This window comes from Ooceraea biroi, chromosome 12, assembly GCF_003672135.1.
Source record: "Ooceraea biroi isolate clonal line C1 chromosome 12, Obir_v5.4, whole genome shotgun sequence".
Taxonomy (NCBI): domain Eukaryota; kingdom Metazoa; phylum Arthropoda; class Insecta; order Hymenoptera; family Formicidae; genus Ooceraea; species Ooceraea biroi.
The window spans coordinates 4,694,435-4,714,680 of record NC_039517.1 but is presented as its reverse complement, the minus strand read 5'-3'; the positions used below and the strand labels follow the sequence as shown (position 1 = coordinate 4,714,680).

Here is a 20,246-nt window from a genome sequence, read left to right as displayed (position 1 = left end):
GATAGACATTCCAAGCGTTGCGTACGACAAAGGTCTGGGCAGATGATCTCAAATACTTCTACAATATAATAGAAAAGGAATGGAGATCTTTGCAATCGCGAGCAACATCTTGATGCTGCAATTATAATGTATAATACACGTATTGGAAAAAGATACACGGTGGACTTAGTGCAACATGTGATTGCACCTCGTCGTCGTGTTCGTCGCCGTCGTCTGCCCTACTAACGACGTCAGTTTGCGCAATTTGCTCCGTCAGACGGGTCGGGCCGGGACGAGGTCATGGCTGCTGCCGTTTTGCTCGGCTCCTCGATCCGCAACTACATCAGTGCAGACGGATGATGTGCGATGGTGATGGCGGAAAACTTCTCGTCTCGCTTCCTCCCTCTTGCCGCGACCGCGATTTTCCTCTCGCTCGCTCTTCGGCAACTCTGGCGGTTGGTGAATCGACGCGTGGGTGCAGGTTGGACGCAGATAACGCGGGAGGAGTCTCGTTTGTCCAATCCTCGATGACTCTCCTCTCCTCTCGTTTCTCTTCGTTGCCTCTCCGCGAGGTTCATTGCAGCTGGGTGGTAGAGGATGCGGCATTTTGCCGCGTATTGTATCAGAGGATTTTATCTCTCTCCGATAAGTGACAGTTTATTTATCAGCAATTCACTGGGTGAGCCTGACTTATGCTGCCATCTGACGAATTTTATTTGAAAAATTGTAGCTTTCTTAAGGTCCTTTGCGCTCGATATTTTGAATATTTTTTATATTTGCCAACGATCGCGTCAAAATGTTTGATTCGATTTTTGCATCAAATTTTACTTTATTGCATTCAGGAGAAACAAATTATTCATCAACCAAATAATCACCATCGTTGTCAATGATCATAGGTATGATTATTGGTAGTTGCTTGGTTGATGAATAATTTGTTTTGATTAAATGCAATAAAATAAAATTTGTTGCAAAAATCGAACCGAACTTTTTGACTGGTTCAATTAGATATCAAACGCAGTTTCTGCGGTTGTAGCGATTCACTGTCATTAACGCGAGAGTTATCGACTAATTAATCAGCCATTAATTGACCGCAAAGTTGGTATACTTAGTTTTCTTCATATTCCACGCAATGTTCAATGATCGCGACGCAATGGCGAATAACGAGCGGTGTTCGCGTTGCGGCACGAGGGGACCAATGACGTCACACCGTGTCACGCCTCGGCGGGCACCTGTTCCGCCATTAACATTAGCCTGGGTGTTATCTACGCGTATAGAGCTTGAGGGAACGCACTTTCGACCGAACATGAGAAGGCAATTGTCTTCAGGCGCTGGACATGGCCAACGTTCTACAGACAGAGAGACAGATATAGATAGAGAGAGAAAGAGAAGAAGAACAAGACACACATTTTGGCATATGCTACTGGGCTCAGTCTGCCATCACGCTTCGTTGAATTCTGGCCTGCCTTTGTTCCGTCTATGTATAGGAACAAACGCCAATTATTTTTCGACCATAGTCTGTAGAAGACTGGAGCTTTTATTCAATATGAGACTTTATTTTATCTACAGTTTTTACATTTACGTAGATTCTTTCACATTCATTTGTCGATCTGAATGTTTTCTCCCAAGTTTCCTGACTTCATCTCTGATGTCATAGGAAAACTCATTTACAATGTTTGGAGAGGAGCGAATAGAGGGGTTTCAGGGATTCGACGTTCCCCAACGAAATTGTATGTTGAACGAATTGTGTGTATTGTACATACATACACACTTTATTCGATGATTTTATTCCTACATGCGGGAACGTGGGTGTTTTTCGTTTCACCTAGCCGAACTTGTTTCAATGACAATGGCGACCGGTATGTTAATTGGCGCGGCCGTCACAATTAACGTCCAAGTTGGGTTCCGCGTTTGGCGCCCCTTTCTACGGAATTCAGCGGAGCGATCCATTATTGAGTGTGCGCAGCAGCGTGTGGGAAATTGAGGCGCACGGTCGACACGCGGGGTTACAGGTGTTCGAACGATGCACGCGGGAATGCGTCACAGGTGCTGCCGACTTCTTTATTATCGTTTCGCATCGTAAACGGCTATTATCGGGGCACGGGAGGGTAGTTTAGAAAGTCCGAGGGTAAAGCCGTCTTTTCATACGTATGTTAACTCTAGCGCCTCGCTGCCAACTACACGTTCACACGCGTCGGGCTTAATGGACGGTACGTTATAATACGTGACACGAGAATTGATCAAACAAAGGAAGAATTCCTTCACAGGACAATCGAGCGATTTTCTGCCTCTTTTTCTCTTTCCAAGTTTTTAGTCTTTTTCTAGCTTTAGCAAGAAATGGAAAGGTGATTAAATAAAGCATAATTAATCTGAACCATATTATTACAGTCATAAATAAATTAATATTTATTGATACTTATCAATTGATTTATAACGGCTTGTGATAGTAATGATCTTGATTCGTACAAAATTAGAAAATTTAAGAGGTTATACAGATATTATATTGTTGTTATGTTAATATTGGAAATTTACAATATTACGTTTTATTAAAATTATAATTGTACATATATTTTATCACAATACTCGGCGATTATAAATATCGTGAGACATAATTATAAATCCGTCAATCTAGATTAAAGGAATAAAGGCAAGAAACAAAATATTTTTCGCATTACTCTTTTTTGTAAGTTGGATGCTTTAACGTGACGGGTAAGCCCTGCATGGCAACTCGAATGGATAGCGTTGTTCGGCGAAGCAATCACCGGAGAGAAACCGCCATTGCAGACTTGCCACCAATAAAAGCGAATTCGCAACGCAATATTCGTTTCTCTTATTCCGTGGAAATTAATTATCTTACGTCTGGTTTACCAGTACACCTCACCAATCCACTATGTATAAAGGAGATACACATACGAGAAAGTGGAAGCCGCATCATGCGATATCGGACGCATCATGGATTAATTAATTTTATTCACATTATAATATTGCTCGTGTATTTGGGGGCCTATAACTCACTACGTTCAACCGTTTAGTTACTCGATCTACATCGGATGTATGCGTATTTAAAAAAAGAAAAACGTCGAATAGATTTATTAATCAAGAATATCCATTGAATAATCTTAATACTCTTTCATTAAACATGATGATTTATCTGTTGTAAACAACTGCGACTGGTTGTAACTATATCTCAACTTAAACAGTTTTCAATCGTATGAAGTAAAGCCCGTATCAGACTACGTATTGGAGATTGGAATTTGATCAATCAGAACGAAGCAATTTTGGTCTGATACGGGCTTAACTCGAAATAAAAAGAAATTCTGTTGCGCAATGTTTTTAATATAGCCTCACTTCTCGTAATTATAATAAGACCAAAGGAGATATTATCAAAAATATAAATCAAGAAGAATAAATCAATGTAACAAAGTGGAATTCTCCCAAGTGAGGGATCACTTATCGTTCCTCGCGTTCATTCCCCGCTCCTCGAGAATGAAGGACATTACATGCGAAATTACATCGCGGAGCAATCGTGGTGACGTGATGAGAACCCTTGTAGTAGCAGTTTTAGCGGCGACGGTGGCAGCGACGGCGGCGGCGGCGGCGGGCCGGTCTGTCGAGCGTTCGGACAAAAACCGGCGTGGGAGCGAACGCACGCAGGCTCCCACGAGTGTGCATTGTGCGTGATACACATCTATACGTCATTTACCTACCCACCTACCTACCCGCTTAACCGACTACCTTCATTTTTCACCGGCCAATGCGCTAACCGTGCGCGGTCACTGTCTGCGGGATACCCGGCCGGAGCCGTGTTTCAATTAATTATCGCCCGTGAAAAATCAGACAAGCCAAAATGTTTCAATTTTCGGAAACTTGAAATGCAATCAGACTCGTTCATCCGGTTTCCGTGGACTCTACAGTTATCAGAATTATCAGAAATGCTGACAGAACACGTTCTTTGTATTTACAGAATAATTAAGACGACTGTTAATTTCCGCAAAATAATTTTTTGCAAAGTTTTTGAGATGTTGAATACGATTTTTCGAATTTATATATTGTTTTAAATGAATAATTTATTCATTTAATGCTCTTATTCATTTAATTCTCTGTTATTGAAAATACAGTAAATTCAGAAATGAAAAAGTTCTAGCCATTAGAAAGTTTTTCTTTTCCGAGAAGTTCTGAGTTGATGATATCATTATTTTTTATATTGCCTAGAATTCTCTGCTATTGAAAATACCATAAATTCAGAAATGAAAAAGTTCTAGCCATTAGAAATTTCTTCTTTTCCGAGAGGTTCTGAGTTGATGATATCATTATTTTTTATATTGCCTAGTTCTTTACTATTGAAAATACCATAAATTCAGAAATGAAAAAGTTCTAGCCATTAGAAATTTCTTCTTTTCCGAGAGGTTCTGAGTTGATGATATCATTATTTTTTATATTGCCTAGAGTTCTCTGCTATTGAAAATACCGTAAACTCAGAAATGAAAAAGTTCTAGCCCTTAGAAATTGTTTCTTTTTCCGAGGAGTTCTGGGATATCTATAATAGATATAAAGCATGTAAAAGTTAAGCATGGAAATTTCGTAAGTTCACGTAAAATTTGCTGAAAACAGTACGCCTGATACGACTGATGGCGAGTATTCAATAGTGAATCAATCGCATTGCCGTTCACCAGCGGATGTTTTTTCGTTCGATGTATGCAGTACAGTGCGCCCGGTCCACATACGTATGATGCCAACGGAGCGTGATAAAGCACTGAGGGGATGAAAGCAAGGACTAATGATGGCTTCGGGCTACGGTTATCGCCTCTCTGCTAATTCCGAAGTAGGCGACGCTCGATGCCTCGTGGCGACGAGACTTCTGAAGGCTTATTTGCCGCGATTTAATTAATTGCCCTTCGGCTTAACCCCTCCGCGTAGCGTCGCTTCTTGGTGTCGCAGACGAGTTAATTCCTTGCGCACCTAATATTTCAGAGAATTCGTTCTCTCGTTATACTCGTGATACTCGTTGCGTAACACGTGTTTAACTCACGTCAGTGAAAATAAAAAGATTTTATAAAACAACTACCGTTGTTTAAACTACGTATTATCACAGATATGGACACGCATAATGTATTACATTCGTAATAAAACATTCATAATTCGCAGAAATATAGCTAAAATAAGCTAAAATACAGATATGGATTAGAATAAACAAAATGTTTTTCTAAAAAGAAAAACCTTAGAAAGTCTTGTCTTTTAATTACAATCGAAGCACAAGTTACAAACATGTTACGACAGGTTTCTTTAAGGGTCTCTCCAGCATTGGCACACATTAATGTACTGTCATCATTCATCATTTGTGTCGCTGCAATCGGTCATTAACTCTTTCTTCATGTATAGTGTACCTTTATATTAGCCTAACGGAAACTTACAGCACGTATACTATAGTAGCAGAACTAATACATTTAGCGCTTGTAAGGTGAATTGAATCCGGGGGAAAAAAGCAAACAGCAACGGTGAATGAAATTACGTACGTGGTTGCGTAACGTGTGTTCGCGCCACAGACATCTATTCTATATACTAGACTCGCGTCAAATACATGACTCCAAAATCTATGTAGAGAAAAGTCGCCAAAACCGACACATTATTTTGTTCGTGGAGGTCATCTCTTAACTTAAAGCTCGAAATAAGGATCTGATTTCAATCATTTTCACCGAATCACGCTAAATTTTATTTTCTCTGGAATTCATCATACACATGTGATACACATGAGAAGATATTATGATTTTAACTTGTTGAAAACCTTTTTGCTTTGAAGTTACGATACTTATTAATATGTATGGAATCTTAATAGATTATTCAATTCAAATGCTAAAGTTTAATTATCTTTCATAATCTTGCGATTAGTCATCTTAGAATAAAAAGCATGCATTAATTATACGTATATTTACATGTAATTCATGCAATTTGCAAATAAGAACTGTTATTATAAGTATCTATTTTCTTATAGTTCTTATAGTAATTATTGGATTACTGCTTTCTTCTATAATTCCATGCACCTTTTTAATAGAAAGTTCATATTAAGTATATGCCCTTGATAACTCAACATCTCGAGAACAAGCCTTTTTTGCAAAGAAATCCGGCGCACATGACATACTTATTATCTTGTTACATTTGTATATAGTTTTGATGCTTTATGCAAGCTATTCTGACATTACTAGAGCCTCAAAATATTCCATGCACACAGCATATAGATAGAAAAAGGCGCAATCACATGAGATAACGGACGAATAAACGTGTGATTTCTACGTCGCTGGAATACCCAATGATCGTTAATTAAACCGTGCGAGGAGGAGTCTCTCACGAAGTGGGCAAGTAGAATGGCGTCTGCACGAGCAGAGGGAGGGGAAGAAGACAATGCCAGATAAACGTGGCGTGGGTACGTTGCGTCGTGCGCGCGCGAGCGCACGTGTTTTCTACGCGGGCATCCCGGTGGAGGTTACGCACCGATGCGAAAGAGCATCCCTTCTTATGTTTCTGCTGCGATTCTAGCCGCCAAAAGAGTAATCCTCTTGACTCATCGTATAACTTGAGCAATGGTTATTCCTTTTGATATAAAAATTCTTTTATAATTTTTTCTAATTTTTTTCTAATTCTTATTTTATTATACTATTCTTCCTTTTACATATACGTATTTTATGTACGTGTATATTTACGTTTACAAGTAATTTACGAGGTATATACATTGTTAAATACAAATACATTGTTAAATACATTCAAAATTTCTAAATGTCTATCAATGCACGTATACAAGTATATTATAACATAAACATAGACAAAAATGACTAATAGATTTTTCGAAAATTAATACTACCTTTAAACATGCATCTACTTAACGGAAAAAATATATTTATGTATATTCAAGTGTGAAACATGCTAAAAAATACAATAACTTTACATCCGAACATATAGTGTTCATTTTCGCGAATATCTGTATTTGAAGAGTATTTTCGAGCGCGAGAGTCCCATTTCTGATTCCAAGGCTGCGAATGAGGACTGGATCACGCATGTTTCGACCGTATTCGCGACCACGCTCGCTTACGAGTCACTGGGACCCCGTCGTTGGGGCCCTCTCGGTCTCTGTCGAGCCACGATTCGACTCGTCGCACTCCGTCAGGTGCACCGAAGCGTAGTTCCACCTCTCGCCGCCGCCACCGCCGCTGCCCTCTTCGTGCACGTCGCCGCTGACCTCTGTGCCTCGAAAACGATTCAACGAGCAGCAGCACGCCGGGCCCCCGCGCACGCACACAACTTGTTCCACTTGCTCCGCCGCGATACACCATGCGTCGTTAACGTAACCGACCTGATGATGAAACGCGCCTTGAGAACGGTCGCCGAAATTAGATGTCGGTGCGCGGCTAACTGCCCCAGCCACTGCGCTTACTCTCACGGCTGCTGCTCGCTGCCGCTCGTTTCGCGCATTCCTCTTCGCCGAGAGCGTTCCCCAACTCCTCGAACCGGAGCCACTCGAAATCCCGTGTCACGGAGCTTTACCGAAAGGTAAAGGTTACCAAAATCGTCTGTGCGGATTATTTTTGGCAGAGTTCAGAGGCAAAACTTTGTATTAATCCTTTTTTCCTAGTGCAGAGCTTCGCATTTAAATTTTACTAAGGCAGTCGACATGGACTTTCTGGTCCCAATATATATGTATATTGCGTTATAACATTTAAAACCGGAACGTGTGAAAATCTCGTCTCCAAAGTATATGAACTTGTTTCACTCTAATTTCATAATCATCTAATACATTTTATATGTGTATTAGTGGAACAAGTTGTTGCATTTTGACGACGAGATTTTCGCACGTCCCAGTTTTGAACGTTATCTCGGCGCAGTGATACAAGATACGCCAGATATCGCTTCGGTCGGGTTCTGCGCTTACAGGACCGCTGAATCACACGCGAGAGCAGAACGCGATCTGCCGCATCCTTAGATAAAGAACTCACCTTCTTATATTTACATGCTGGCATTTTTATGAAACGATAAGAGAACAAACGCAGAATAAGGACAGAATACTTTTGCAGCTTTCAAAGAAAAAAAGATTGTCTACACGTGTCCATAGTCTCTAAACTTTAATTCAGGAACACATTGGACAATCCTCAACTAGATCAATGAAATAGCTACGCCTGAATTAGGATCCTATGATGCGGATGCGTGGTGAAAATAGAAACATAGAACAGATTCAATCGCAGAGTTAAATCGCCGTAGAAAATTCCTTCTCAATGCTTTGCCAATTCGCAACGTTAGAATACATATCGTGATTCTATTTTCACTGTTGTACGTAAAAAAATCTGTTCTTTTAATTTTAATTTTTTAATGGTTAGTTAATATAAGAATATAATATAATATATAGATCTTTTTTAATTATTTTTACAAATTCGTATGAGAATTTAGATTTTGCTACATAATGTGCCTTATATTCATGTTTCAGGTAAGATAAGCAATCGTCCGCAAAACATGCCGCGCGTTTCGCGAATATGGTAAGTTCTCAAGACTTTCTGATCAATATTCGGACGCTAGCCGGGCGGAAGCTAGCACGGCTTTCGATCAAACGTCAAAATACGCCGTAGATGGCGTGATTTTTCCATTCCTTTCTCCTTTTTAGCGAAGAAAGGAGAGAAAAAAGACGCTCTTTATAAACACGACCACAATGCCGGCTGACTCTCGCTACATGGGACGAGGTTTAGTTAGGTACGTTTGAGGTGTGCTCATGTAGATAAGCTCCGATAATGACCGGACGTGTGCTCACCCAGCCAGAACTCTGCGAACTCCCTCCGAGTGTCCTGCTCCTCCTCCCTCTCTTCCTCCCACCCTCTGACCCGCGGCCCTCTCCTCCTCGCGGTCATCCTACCCCTTTCCTCGCCGCCGCGCTCGTTTCTCTTCTTTCCTCGAAGAGGAGTCCTTCGGTACACCTATATCCGACTCTCGTGTGACGCACACGCGTCAAATTCGCACAACGATGTTTCGTTTTTTTTTTCTTTTTTAGACTGAAAGGCCGAAAGACGAGAACAAAGGGATCGCGCGCGTCACGATAGAGTCGGTACACTTTCAAAGCACACACGCACACCCTCACACTCACATGCACATCGGTGTTCTCTAGGCGGCTAGACCAAAGAAAGAGCTCGCTCCATCGAAGCTTCGCGGTGTTTACGGAGAAAACGCGGACGACAAAGAGATCGCACCGAGGGTGCGACGACTTTGAAAGTTTTGTCGCGGAGTCGATCGGTTTCCTGTCGGCGCAGCAGTGCAGATGCATTTGATCTTTCATTAAAAATTAAAACGGAACGCTGATAATCCCAGTTAACAATGAGGGGGTTGATGCATTTAACCGAAAAAGAGACATGTAATATTATATATTTCACTTATATATTTATTACATAATTTATATCATATAATATGTACTTTATATACTCTTATTATATAATATTAATTAAATCAAAATTTCAAGGTTCTCTAAAGTTGGGAAATTTAATTAGAAGCGAATATCAGATGTGCATGAAATTGCAATCACTCAAGTTACATCCGATTTCGCGGAATTTGTCGGAGACCGGAAAGAATTGCATTTTCCAGTCCGAACGATTTTTCATTTGTTCTTGTCTGATCTAACGAAGCGGCCGTATCTGCCGTATAAAGCAATCTATTGAAATCGCGGTTAACCAGTACGCCATTGAATAATTCTTCCGCTGCGGCAGGATACGCGAAACGCTTCGCCGTCGACGGAAGCGATCTGTTAAAATACGAGACACGAAAGACAGGCTCTCTCGCTTAGGTGCGAGACCGTGGTAACGTCGAAGCCACGTAGCTCGCGTGGAATGACTCTGATAACGCGCGCTGGATTTAGAGGGACGGCAACGCGGAATCGGTACGCACTGGAAACGCCTGTATCAGACTACGTATTGGAGATTAGAGATTAGAATTTGACCACTCAGAACGAAGCAGACCATTGCTTTGGCAAAACCATGGTGGCATCAATCAAAATGAAGGATGTCATTTCGTGTGTCTCTAATCGTGAAAGATCCACAGCACCATCGCGCCGTGGCGGCCGTTTTTCGAAAGTGTGCGACGGAGAGAATGAACCTCGACTTTATTAGCTCCCAGCTACGATTTAATCTTACGGGGTTCGCGCGCACCGTGCTCTCTTTGTGTTCCCCCGGCAGCTCGTAGGTAATCGTTGTTGCGTTTGCATAATACGGATGCAACACGGCCGCCTTGTGCAACGCGCCCCGGAATCAACTGCAAGCCGCGCGGCCCTTAAGAAATGACTCCGCGATTTTATTGAGCACACCACGATACCTTCGCGATGGGCACACGGAAGTGTGAGAATATTTCGACCATCTTAGGATCCGAACTTTGCGGAATTCCCTTGTACTTGAGTACCTCGCGCGCTCTCGTAAACTGCGATCGTTTAAAAATCTCGTGTCCCAGGTTTACGATTTGTAAATGTGTCGCTCCTTTAATATCGTGTTTGATACTGAATTACATAATAATTCCAAATGCAGGATATGGAGGATTGCATAATAAACTGAAACCATGTAATTTAATATAAACCTATATGTTTTACATTCATCTATTAATTATTTAAGAACCGCTGACTAAATTATCTTTCAACCGATTCGAATTTTTATGTCATGCGAACAACCCCAAGCACGCTTGTTGAATCGCCATCACATTACACACGTTGATTTCGAAATGTGCATACATAATTTAATTTTTTATAATTATTGATCGAGATTGTTAAAGGACTGCGTTAACTTTGAATAATCGTCCAAGCGACTCGAAATTATTGTCACATGTTTCAAGCTCCGAGCGCTTGTTAGACCATCACCGCTCATAAAGTAACGCTGCTACGACGCACCGGTGGACGAGTGTGCGTTGTTGCATTCTGATTTCGATACACGTACCAAAATAACTCTTCTCTCCCCCGCGTCCCTCTCCCCCCAGCCTGAACCCCTAGCCGTATCCCATGTACGTGCTGCGCTACTGCTTTAGCCTCGATCTCTCCTCGGACTCTCTCTCTTTCTCTCTCATTCTACTTCTACCGCCTGCCTCCCTCTCTCTCCGTCCCATGCCATCCTCTATCGCCGTCCTTGTCGCTCTCGCATTCATTCACCAGTTCCCTCCCGCTACGTCGATCATCGGCCGCCTCGCTCGCACTCGTCTCTACCTGCTTCTTTTGCCGTCATTCATTACTAACCCCCTCTCTGTCTCTTGATTTCTTTCTCTCTCTTTCTCTCCCTTTTCTTCTTACGTTTCCCCGGCATCCTTCTCCGTTCCGCGTCACTTGGTCGTTTCCGAGCCCGCTTCCATAGATAGCTCTCGACAACAACTTATCTTCTCTCGCTTGTTCGGACAACGGTTTTTTCGATTAACATTGTTTCCGTCGTCTCGTTCGTTACATGATGCATCGTAATGCGTATCAATCGATCACGTGCAATCGATGATGGGGAGAGGAGTCTAAAATAATGTAATCTCGGATTACAATGATGAAGATATGATGATACGTGACCGATTCGTTCTATTAGATTGATCCGTGTATCTACAAAAGATTTTGCTTCAAAATCGAATTAAAGATTAATACAGGTATTTCTTCAATCATATCAACTTTATTAACATATGTTTATGTATTATTGATGCATTTTGCTGATAATTTATTTAAAAAGTGCGGTGTGATGTACGTAACGGTTCGACACTTGGCGTACTTGAATTCTCTTTGCAACTGAGAAAACAGCAATACATATGTAGAGATTACAGTTGAAAATTTTTACAATTGCGGCATATTACCATCTGAATTGGACCTCGTGTAAGAAGGAAAAGATAAAGAGGAGTCACTTTTAATGAATGATTTAGAGTAAAAGGAGCATCTCTTGATAGCTGACTTCCGGTCGTGTCTTACTACGTTTACTACACGATGTCCCCTCTTCGTTCCACCTTCTCGACCTCTTTCCGCTTTTGTCCCCACTTCCTTGCAAGTCCCTTGTCTGTTTCAACAGTCGGCTCACAAATATTCGAGAAAAGCAAAATCTGTGCATTGTTAATTCCTCTGATTAATTGATTTAATTTACTATTTATTTGTAATTTTCGTTGTTTTGTAAACAATAATTCTTTTTCCTAGTTTTCATGCACATGCTACTGATTAATTACTATTGCATAATGAAAATAGCCTGAAGACTATAACGAGATGCATTGAATCTCCACTAACAAATTCCGGAGATTAGGTAGTCGATAAACGTATCGAAGATGAAATTAACAATCGAAGACAGATCGCGATTCTGATAAGCACGAGATGCACGATAAGTGAGCGAATCTCTTGCAAATTGCTACACGAAAGAAACGTAACCAACCATCGATTGCACGACACAGCCAGTGTCGATAAAGTCGATTAATCATGCAGGCTTGTCCATCCGAATAGAATCGTAATTAATCGATGGATCAAATTAATTGGACGTGGCATTTGCAGCGACCGCCGCTATTCTTTGCTCCACTCAGCTTCGAGATCTCTCGTATCTAATATCTGTCCTAAATTTCAAACTACAAGGATTCACATTTCCAACACTGTCTCAACGAGTCGACACGCGAAGTTACGTAAACCGTGGATGATCTCGCCGTATTCCCATCGTAATCAAGAATTACCTTATTATGTACTATTTATTAATTTATGATGTATTATTTACTTTATTTTATTTATTTTATTTATTTATTTTATTTATTATTTATTATTTACTTTATTACTCTGATATTTTAGCGGGTTCCTTCGATCTGTATACTGTAGTGAAGAGTTTAGTATCCCCAAACGATAACGTCGATCGAATGAAGCTGCGCTAAAAAGAAAGAAGAGAGAAATCGGAGCAGATGAAGTGGCAATAACGTTTTAACGGCGATTCGCGGGGTTGAACCGATCGTCGACATGCGGTACATAATAAGCTGTAAATCGAGCTCTGGCGTATACTTATCGTTATCCGAGCGCTTCTTATGCCGCACCTGCCTCAAGGTTATTGTATGCGTGGGAGTTAAACCGAGAACTCGTTTCGAGGATAATCTGCTTCCATACGTTACGCGTATACGCGAGTATATCTATTTGCAGAGCTATACTGTCTTACTCGGGGTTACCGCCTTCGTCGGATCGCTCTATTCATTCAATCGCCTCATTGTGTACCACATGCTGATCGCGCGTCGTTTGAGAAATTAATAGAAAGAATAATTGTGCGCTAAAGAGTTTTCAGTTTTTGTTAGTTTTCTCGACTAAACAGATTCAACGTTCGCGGAGTAAGATGTGGCAAAGCGCGCAATGCATTCATTGCTGTAATGAATGCGATTTTACGTGAAGACGTCGTTATTAGTCAACATATTTTTTTGTCTTTGTTGTTGTTGAAACGAAGAATTTGTCGGTTTGGTTCTAAAGATTAAATAATAATTATCAAAGCAACGCACAACTCTCGGTAACAAATCACACTTTATGCCGATTTTTCGAAACGCCTCGTCGACCGAATGCTCAGTAACGAAGATAAAAATAGGCGACACCGCCGAGTCGACGTGTGTTCAAAGCGAACAAGAGAGAGAAAGACGGAGAGAGTGAGAGACCGGAAATTGTCGCCTCTTCCCTCTCTGCTTCCTACTCTTTCCTCGCTCCTCGCCACCCTTCGTCCTCTCTTCTGTCATGGCGAGCGGTGGACTTTCACGCGGCAACGATCTGCGTCCCGATGTGCCGCAATAATCGCGTATTGCGAGAGAAAACTATCGTTGGGACAATCCTTTCGAATAGCCGCACAATAAACGCAAAGTTTGGCGAGAAAGCGGCGGCAGTTATTTAACGCGGCGCCGCCAAGCGGTGCGGCAAATCACAGTGCGTTCCCTCGCGATATTACGCAATCGTATTCGCGTTCTATCGCATCGCCTCATCGTGCGTCAAATATTTTTCAACCTGCCTCTCCGCCAGTCCGAGCTTGCGCAATTCGTAGATTAATTGCCCGGACAATTACCGCGGCAGCCATTCATTCTTCGCAGACGGCTGGTGACTAAGATGAAGTCAAATGAAACTCTCGACTGGTAGAAAACATTCAAACAGCATAATTACGCTTACTTACGGTGGACTCTTGTCAGTACGTTGCTACCAACAGTGTACCGCTCAAATCGTGCACACACATAAAAATTTTACTTAAAAATTTTCATTATCATTTAAACATTTGATTTTATGTAATTATATATTATGTTGCTGCTGCAGGATGATTATATGAAATTTTGTTTAGTCAATAAAAATTTCCGCTCTTGTTCGCCAGTTACGAGCACCGAGCGTGTTCATTGTAGGGCCGTTACACGCGGAAGATCGCAGTCAAGAGTTTGCAAAATCATCTAGAAAAGGAGAGCGGAAGCGTTAACGAGGGAAAGAGAAAGAGGAAGGGAGAGAGAGAGAGAGAGAAGTCACGTTTACATGGCCGTGGGCCATCCCGTGCGTGCGCCCGCCCGGGTTACCGGAAGTCAAGTGACCGTAGCGCGGCCCAGGTGAGCCGGATCGCTTGATCGGTCAGGGGACTAAGGGGACGCAGGACGAAGGGGATGGGAAGGTAGTAACTCGCTCGCTACCCGTAATCCTCCTTGCACGCGAGGGCTACAAGGTGAAGTGAAAACTCTTTGTCGGGCACGCTCACATCTTTTCGCGTAAACGCGGATTCTCGCGAGGAAGTGATGTATTATGGCGTCATGCGAGCTGTTATCGGGCACCTCTCTATCTTCGACGTCAGGCTGAACGCTCTCGGGATCACTTGAAATATCATGTTTTTAATAAGAAGTTGAAAATTCGCAGGGCGATTTTATTCTTTCTACACATGATATACGTGAGTTAAAATAATGATATTAACGTACGCTGGAGAATTGCAAAAATTGTATATAAAAGTACATGAAATTTTTTCTTAGAGCTTTGCACATGGAAAACACCGAATTCGAAAGTCCGTATATGCAACATTAAGGCTTTATGAACTCAGAGTATTCGGTAAAGATATTATGCTTCTTGCTGAATTTATCGTATGTCATGCAAAGGTGCAGCTTTCCGACGGAAGACTAAACGCCACTCGTTTAATTACTTTTTCTCTCTCTTTACTAACTGGCGTCAAATGAATTCACGACTACTGGCAATCCAGCAAGCAAGTGAACGAGCGAGCGAGCGAGCGAGCGAGCACTCCGACTTTGTAGCGCATTATTTTCTCTTCGGGTATGTCCAAGGCGAAATAAGAAAAAGGATATGAGAGAGAAGACGGCGTGAGGGGGAGAGGGGGAGGGAAAGACCAAGGGAGAAAAAGAGAAACTCGCTGTGTAGAGGAAATGACGTTGACGCGTGTGTCTTTCTGGCGTGTACGAGTCAAGACACCCGGCTCCAACAGCAACCACCACCACCACCACTACCACCATCACCAATGTACCATCACCACCTTTTTCCAACACCGTGGAAAGGAGCACGGCGATATATCTCCCTTCCTCGCGCTCCTTCATACCTTACAAGTTTACGCGTTCTCACGCTCTCCATCCCGTTTCTCTCTCTCTCCCTCCCTCGGCTACACCTCGCCGTCTCCTCCGACGGTGAGCGTACAGCTCCGATAAATGTTGCACACTCACGTGCAACGTTTCGTACGTGCGCGCGCGCGTACGTATGCGCGCGTACGCGTACGCGCGCGCGAGCGGACACACTCCGCGCGCGGCGATCGCTCCGAGATTACGGGGTAGGGCTCCGGGGAGAGAGAGCACATCAGCTTCCTAGTTATAATAAACGCCGCAAAAAACGTGGCAAAAACCTGCTCAGCCTTCGGCAAGTATATACCGTACCGCCGCGCCGCGCCGCGCCGCGTCCAGCAGCGGCGGCCGGCTTCTGCTCCGGCGCTCTCTATCGCTATCTATTCACGTTCCTTTTGTTCCTGCATCCTCTCTCCCTCGGCCACCGTCGAGGTGCGTCTTTTTCCTTTTCGTCCTGTGTGTTGCGCGCTTCTCTCTCCCCCTCCCCCTCCCCTCCTTCTCCTGTTTCTCGATCACCGTAGGTGTTGCCGGACAACCTGTACACCGGGGCCAGGCCAACTTCCTTCCTGCGGTCATCCTTTTCCGTCTTTCTCTCCCTATCTCTCTCTTTCTCGCTCTCGCGCTCCCTCAACTCCTCTGAGTTGGGTTAACCCGCCCCTTCGGCGCGCAATCCTCCCTCTCCTCCCTCTCTCCCGTTATCTATCTCTTTGGCGTCGTTTCTTCCCCTTTTCTTCCGCATCCCGCACCCGGCAGTGCATCCTCCGGCTGCTCACGGTTGTCCGTCACGTTCTTATGCCGTTTCCCACAACAACAACGACGGTGTATTGTTATTATTTCCCCGATGATCGGTGCAACCCTTTCCTGCCTGCTTGCCTGTCTGCTTGTCTGCCTGCTCGCGATGATGCAACGCGCTTTATCAATTTCCGCGATGCTAATCGACGATAATGATTTTCTCGCGCCGCGACTTCCGGGCTTCTTGACGCTCGGCCACGCTGCTACTTCGCCTCCGCTCCTTCGTCGGGCTTATGAATGAGGGCCTCGACAGCGCGTCCCGCGTAATTAATAATCGGCGTTGTGGTATCCGAGTAGCTGCATCACGTCCCGTGATACACATTTTCTCAAAGCTGATTCATTAAAGTTCGATTCAACGACGCTAAGCAGCGTTGGACTCTGTAATTAGATACAAAGCGTAATTGCGAATCTCGAGAGATGTAATAAATACATTATTTATAATTTGAGTCAGAGCTTTGAATCATCAAGAAAGAGAGAGAGAGAGAGAGAACAGAATCGAAGAAGTGTCTCTTCCTGGACATTTTCATAAGATGTGTATATGACTTGAATAGACATTTTATATATAAATATTTATCTTTCTTTCAAGAATTACAAATATATGATCTTCAAGATACTTTCAATGAAACCTTCTTAAAAACAAATGATATCGGAATTCGCATGGTCTCGATAAAACGAATATTCAGTTGTTAAAATTGCAATCAAATTCGCTTCGAAGTGCGCTGCGAGTCTTGCCGCAAAGTCGGCAGTCCGTTTTCCAGTTAATTTATCACGACGTATGCGTGACTGATTGCAAGGATGGGAGGTGCAAAGAGGAAGATGAAAGAGGCTACTACGATGGGGGGAGGGCGCGGGCATATCGTGCTCGTACAGTTACATCATACACGAAACAGCGCAAAATATAGTTGGTGAATCGCGAGTGGCTCCTCAGAAGAGTAGCGAACGTGTCGTCGCGTTCGACGACGCCGGGCCGAATTTATGAATGATTCCCGGGACTTGCCGGAAGTGCCACTCGTGAAGGAAACTCAACCTCGCGCCTGCGGGCAACGAGTTTTTTATCGACACACGGTATCCCCGACAGGCGGCTCGATTCGCCGTGCCATTCGACAAAGCCACTAAAACAGCGTGTTTGCGTTAGTAACGTGTAATTACGTCTCGTTGCTTTTTATCGTCGATTATTCCGTCGACGAAGAGAGGCCGTAAAGTGTGCTCGCGACATCCGCGTTTCTACCGCGCCGCTAAAAACTTTACTGTTCGACAGTCGTCGCTTTTGTTTATACGCCGATGCCGTTATAAGCGCGCGATGTCGTCGTTATCGCGCGACTCGGGCAGGTCGAAGGGCTGACCCCGTTTATTTGCGCAGATGTGCAAATTAATTGAACGAGCCAATTTGGAGAAAGGATCTGTGCAAATTCTGCGCGATAAGCGTGTACGTAAATGAACCTCTAAATTTCCTCATTATTCAGTAAATATTCAGCAAACACTTCTTAGGCGTTGATAGCATTATTAGCATTTTATCGCCTTCTTACTTCACTGATACTTTTGTAGGCATACGTGTGGCTAATAATCATATTTTATATGTAAATGTATTTTTTATATTAATGTGTTCATATAAATAGTTTTATTTTATAATAAATTTCACACTCCTTTATTAAACAAACTCTTCTTGCGAATGTTCTACCATCATACGAGAAACATTTCTTCAAGTCTCCCGAACGAATATATCAGAAATTGTATCGCGGACTCGCATACCCTTCGTGCTGGCGCGAAGGTCATCACGGTTGGAAAGATAGTCCGCCCTACTACCCGGCCAATGAAAGAAGGTCACGCAAGGAACTGCAGTCATTCTCGGAAAATGTCGGCTCGTTTCTTCATCTAGCGTGACGTCAACGACGACGACAGCGAATGACGGTGGGCGACGTCGAACGTACGAATGGACGGATGGACGGACGGACGGACGGACGGTACGGCGGAAAAGAGATCTGATCCGAGCGCAGCGCGAGGAGGAAGAGGAGGAGGAGGAGGTGGGGGTCTCTCAGGACGGTCGAGGTGAGCTACCAGTTAAAGCGTGCGGCTCGGACATGAATGAACGAAGCGGCGAACCGAATGGAGGAAGGAACGGACAGCGGCGGACCCGCACCCGAGCATTAGCCGACTCTGTATTTACTCGCGTGCGCGCTCGTCGTCACACGTTGAGCTTGAATGTGTGCACCGATACACTGATGCACTTCGTGCAACTTGACGATCACGGGAACGAGTGAGGGGAAGGAGGGCTGGGGGCGGGAGGGAGAGAGAAAGAAAGGAAGCGACGGCCCAAGTAAACCAGAAAGGGAGGAAAAGCAACGGAGTATATAAGACAGAGAGGGGGGAGAGGGAGAGAGAGAGACGCAGCGCGCGTCGATGCCAATGTTAGTCCGCTGCGTGACGGGAGAGTATTCATTCATAAAACTCAGGGAGGAGAGAGGGCTCGCGCCGCCGCTCCGCTGTCGCGTTGTGCCCCCGGTGGGGGGAGTCAAGTGTATTCATCGTCTCCCTCTCGCGCGTCCCTCCCAGTTCCGTCGTCGAACTCGCTCGTTCTTCCCGTCTTCGTCGTGCTCGCTCACGTGTAGGCTCCATCTCCGTTGTGTCGAGTTCTCTTTCTCTTTCTCTCTTCTCTCATCCCGGTGTGCTTTCCTCTCCCTCTCTCTCTTTCTCTTCGTTGCTCCGTTAATTCCACCTGGATATCTTCCTCCCCCTCCCCTCGCCACTTGCATTGCATATTCTCTCTGAAATCTACGATTTCACGTCCCGCTTCCCATCCCCGCGAGAGAAGTTTGGTCAATCGCGTTTTTCGCGCGTATGCCAGTTCGTATTTCTAGCGTCCTCCCCACCCCCACCCTCTTCCTTTCTCCTTTGGTTCCATTCAGCTGAAAATACCACCACTCTCTTCTTGTCGTAACTCGTAGCCGAGGCAGTGCATCAAGAGTCTCCGCGTCTACGTTTCCTTTTACGAAGTTCGGCTTCTTGCGCGCTCCCTTTTCCCTTCGCTTCCGTATCTTTTCGTCCAGTTTCTCTCTTTCTCTCGTCGCTCGAGGGTCGCTCTATCCGTGGCACGTGCACTTTTCTCGTAATGGATCGGCGTCCCTTGCCTCTTGGGCTTCCTTCGTTCTCGGCCCGCTTTTCTGGCGCTTCTCGCAGGCGCACGCACACGTAGCAGGCCTGCCGTGCGACCTAGCCATCCGTGATACCGAGTCACGACGGCGAGGGAGCCGGCCGTCTCGCTCTCGCTCCCTTGTTGCTTTCTTTTACGCGTGTGAAGAGCCCTTCTGCTTCGCGTCTCACATCCGTTATCACGTTATCCTCCTCCAAAGCAAATTTTCTCTTTCAAATATACGCGCGAGGCGTTAGTTTTGCTTCTCAATTGGCTGAACGATCTATCAACGTCCCAGCGAAATCCCAATCGACTCCGCGGACGCGTAAGATACGAGCACCCTCCCTCCCCTCCCCCCGCCCCCACCGTAAACTTCTACGACGCTCGATCCCCTCTTTCTCGCTCTTCGACTCCCTCCTCCGACGAGTCTTCCTCTACTTTCCTGCGCCTCTGCTCTCCACCGCTTCTGCTGCTTCTTCTTCTTCTTCTTCTTCTTCTTCTGAGTCTCTCTCTGCCCGCGTCTCTCACTCTCCCCCTTTCGTTCTAGCTCTGTCCTTCTCCCGGCGTGTACGCACTCACCTGCAGAACGCGGTCGTACGTGGCCGACGGTGGCGCTTCGGTTTAACAAACTCCGGTGGCGCCGAAGGAGAGATCGCTCCATGGTCAGGGCGGATCGGATCGCCTCCATACAACACACGGTCCCGAGTACGAGGAGCGTCTGGGACGGCGGTCCGTGCGTGCGTGCGTGCTTGCTCGTTTGCTTACTCGCGCTCTCTCCGTCTCTCATCTTATTCTCTTCAAGTGCGCGACATCCGCG

The 20,246-nt window shown here is 44.4% G+C and overlaps 1 protein-coding gene across 4 annotated transcripts in view; it reads left to right on the top strand.

Moving 5' to 3' along the window:
* The window catches only part of LOC105276598 (ETS-like protein pointed), a 107,007-nt gene that overhangs the window by 40,622 nt on the left and 46,139 nt on the right, over positions 1 to 20,246 (top strand). The window lies entirely within an intron of this gene.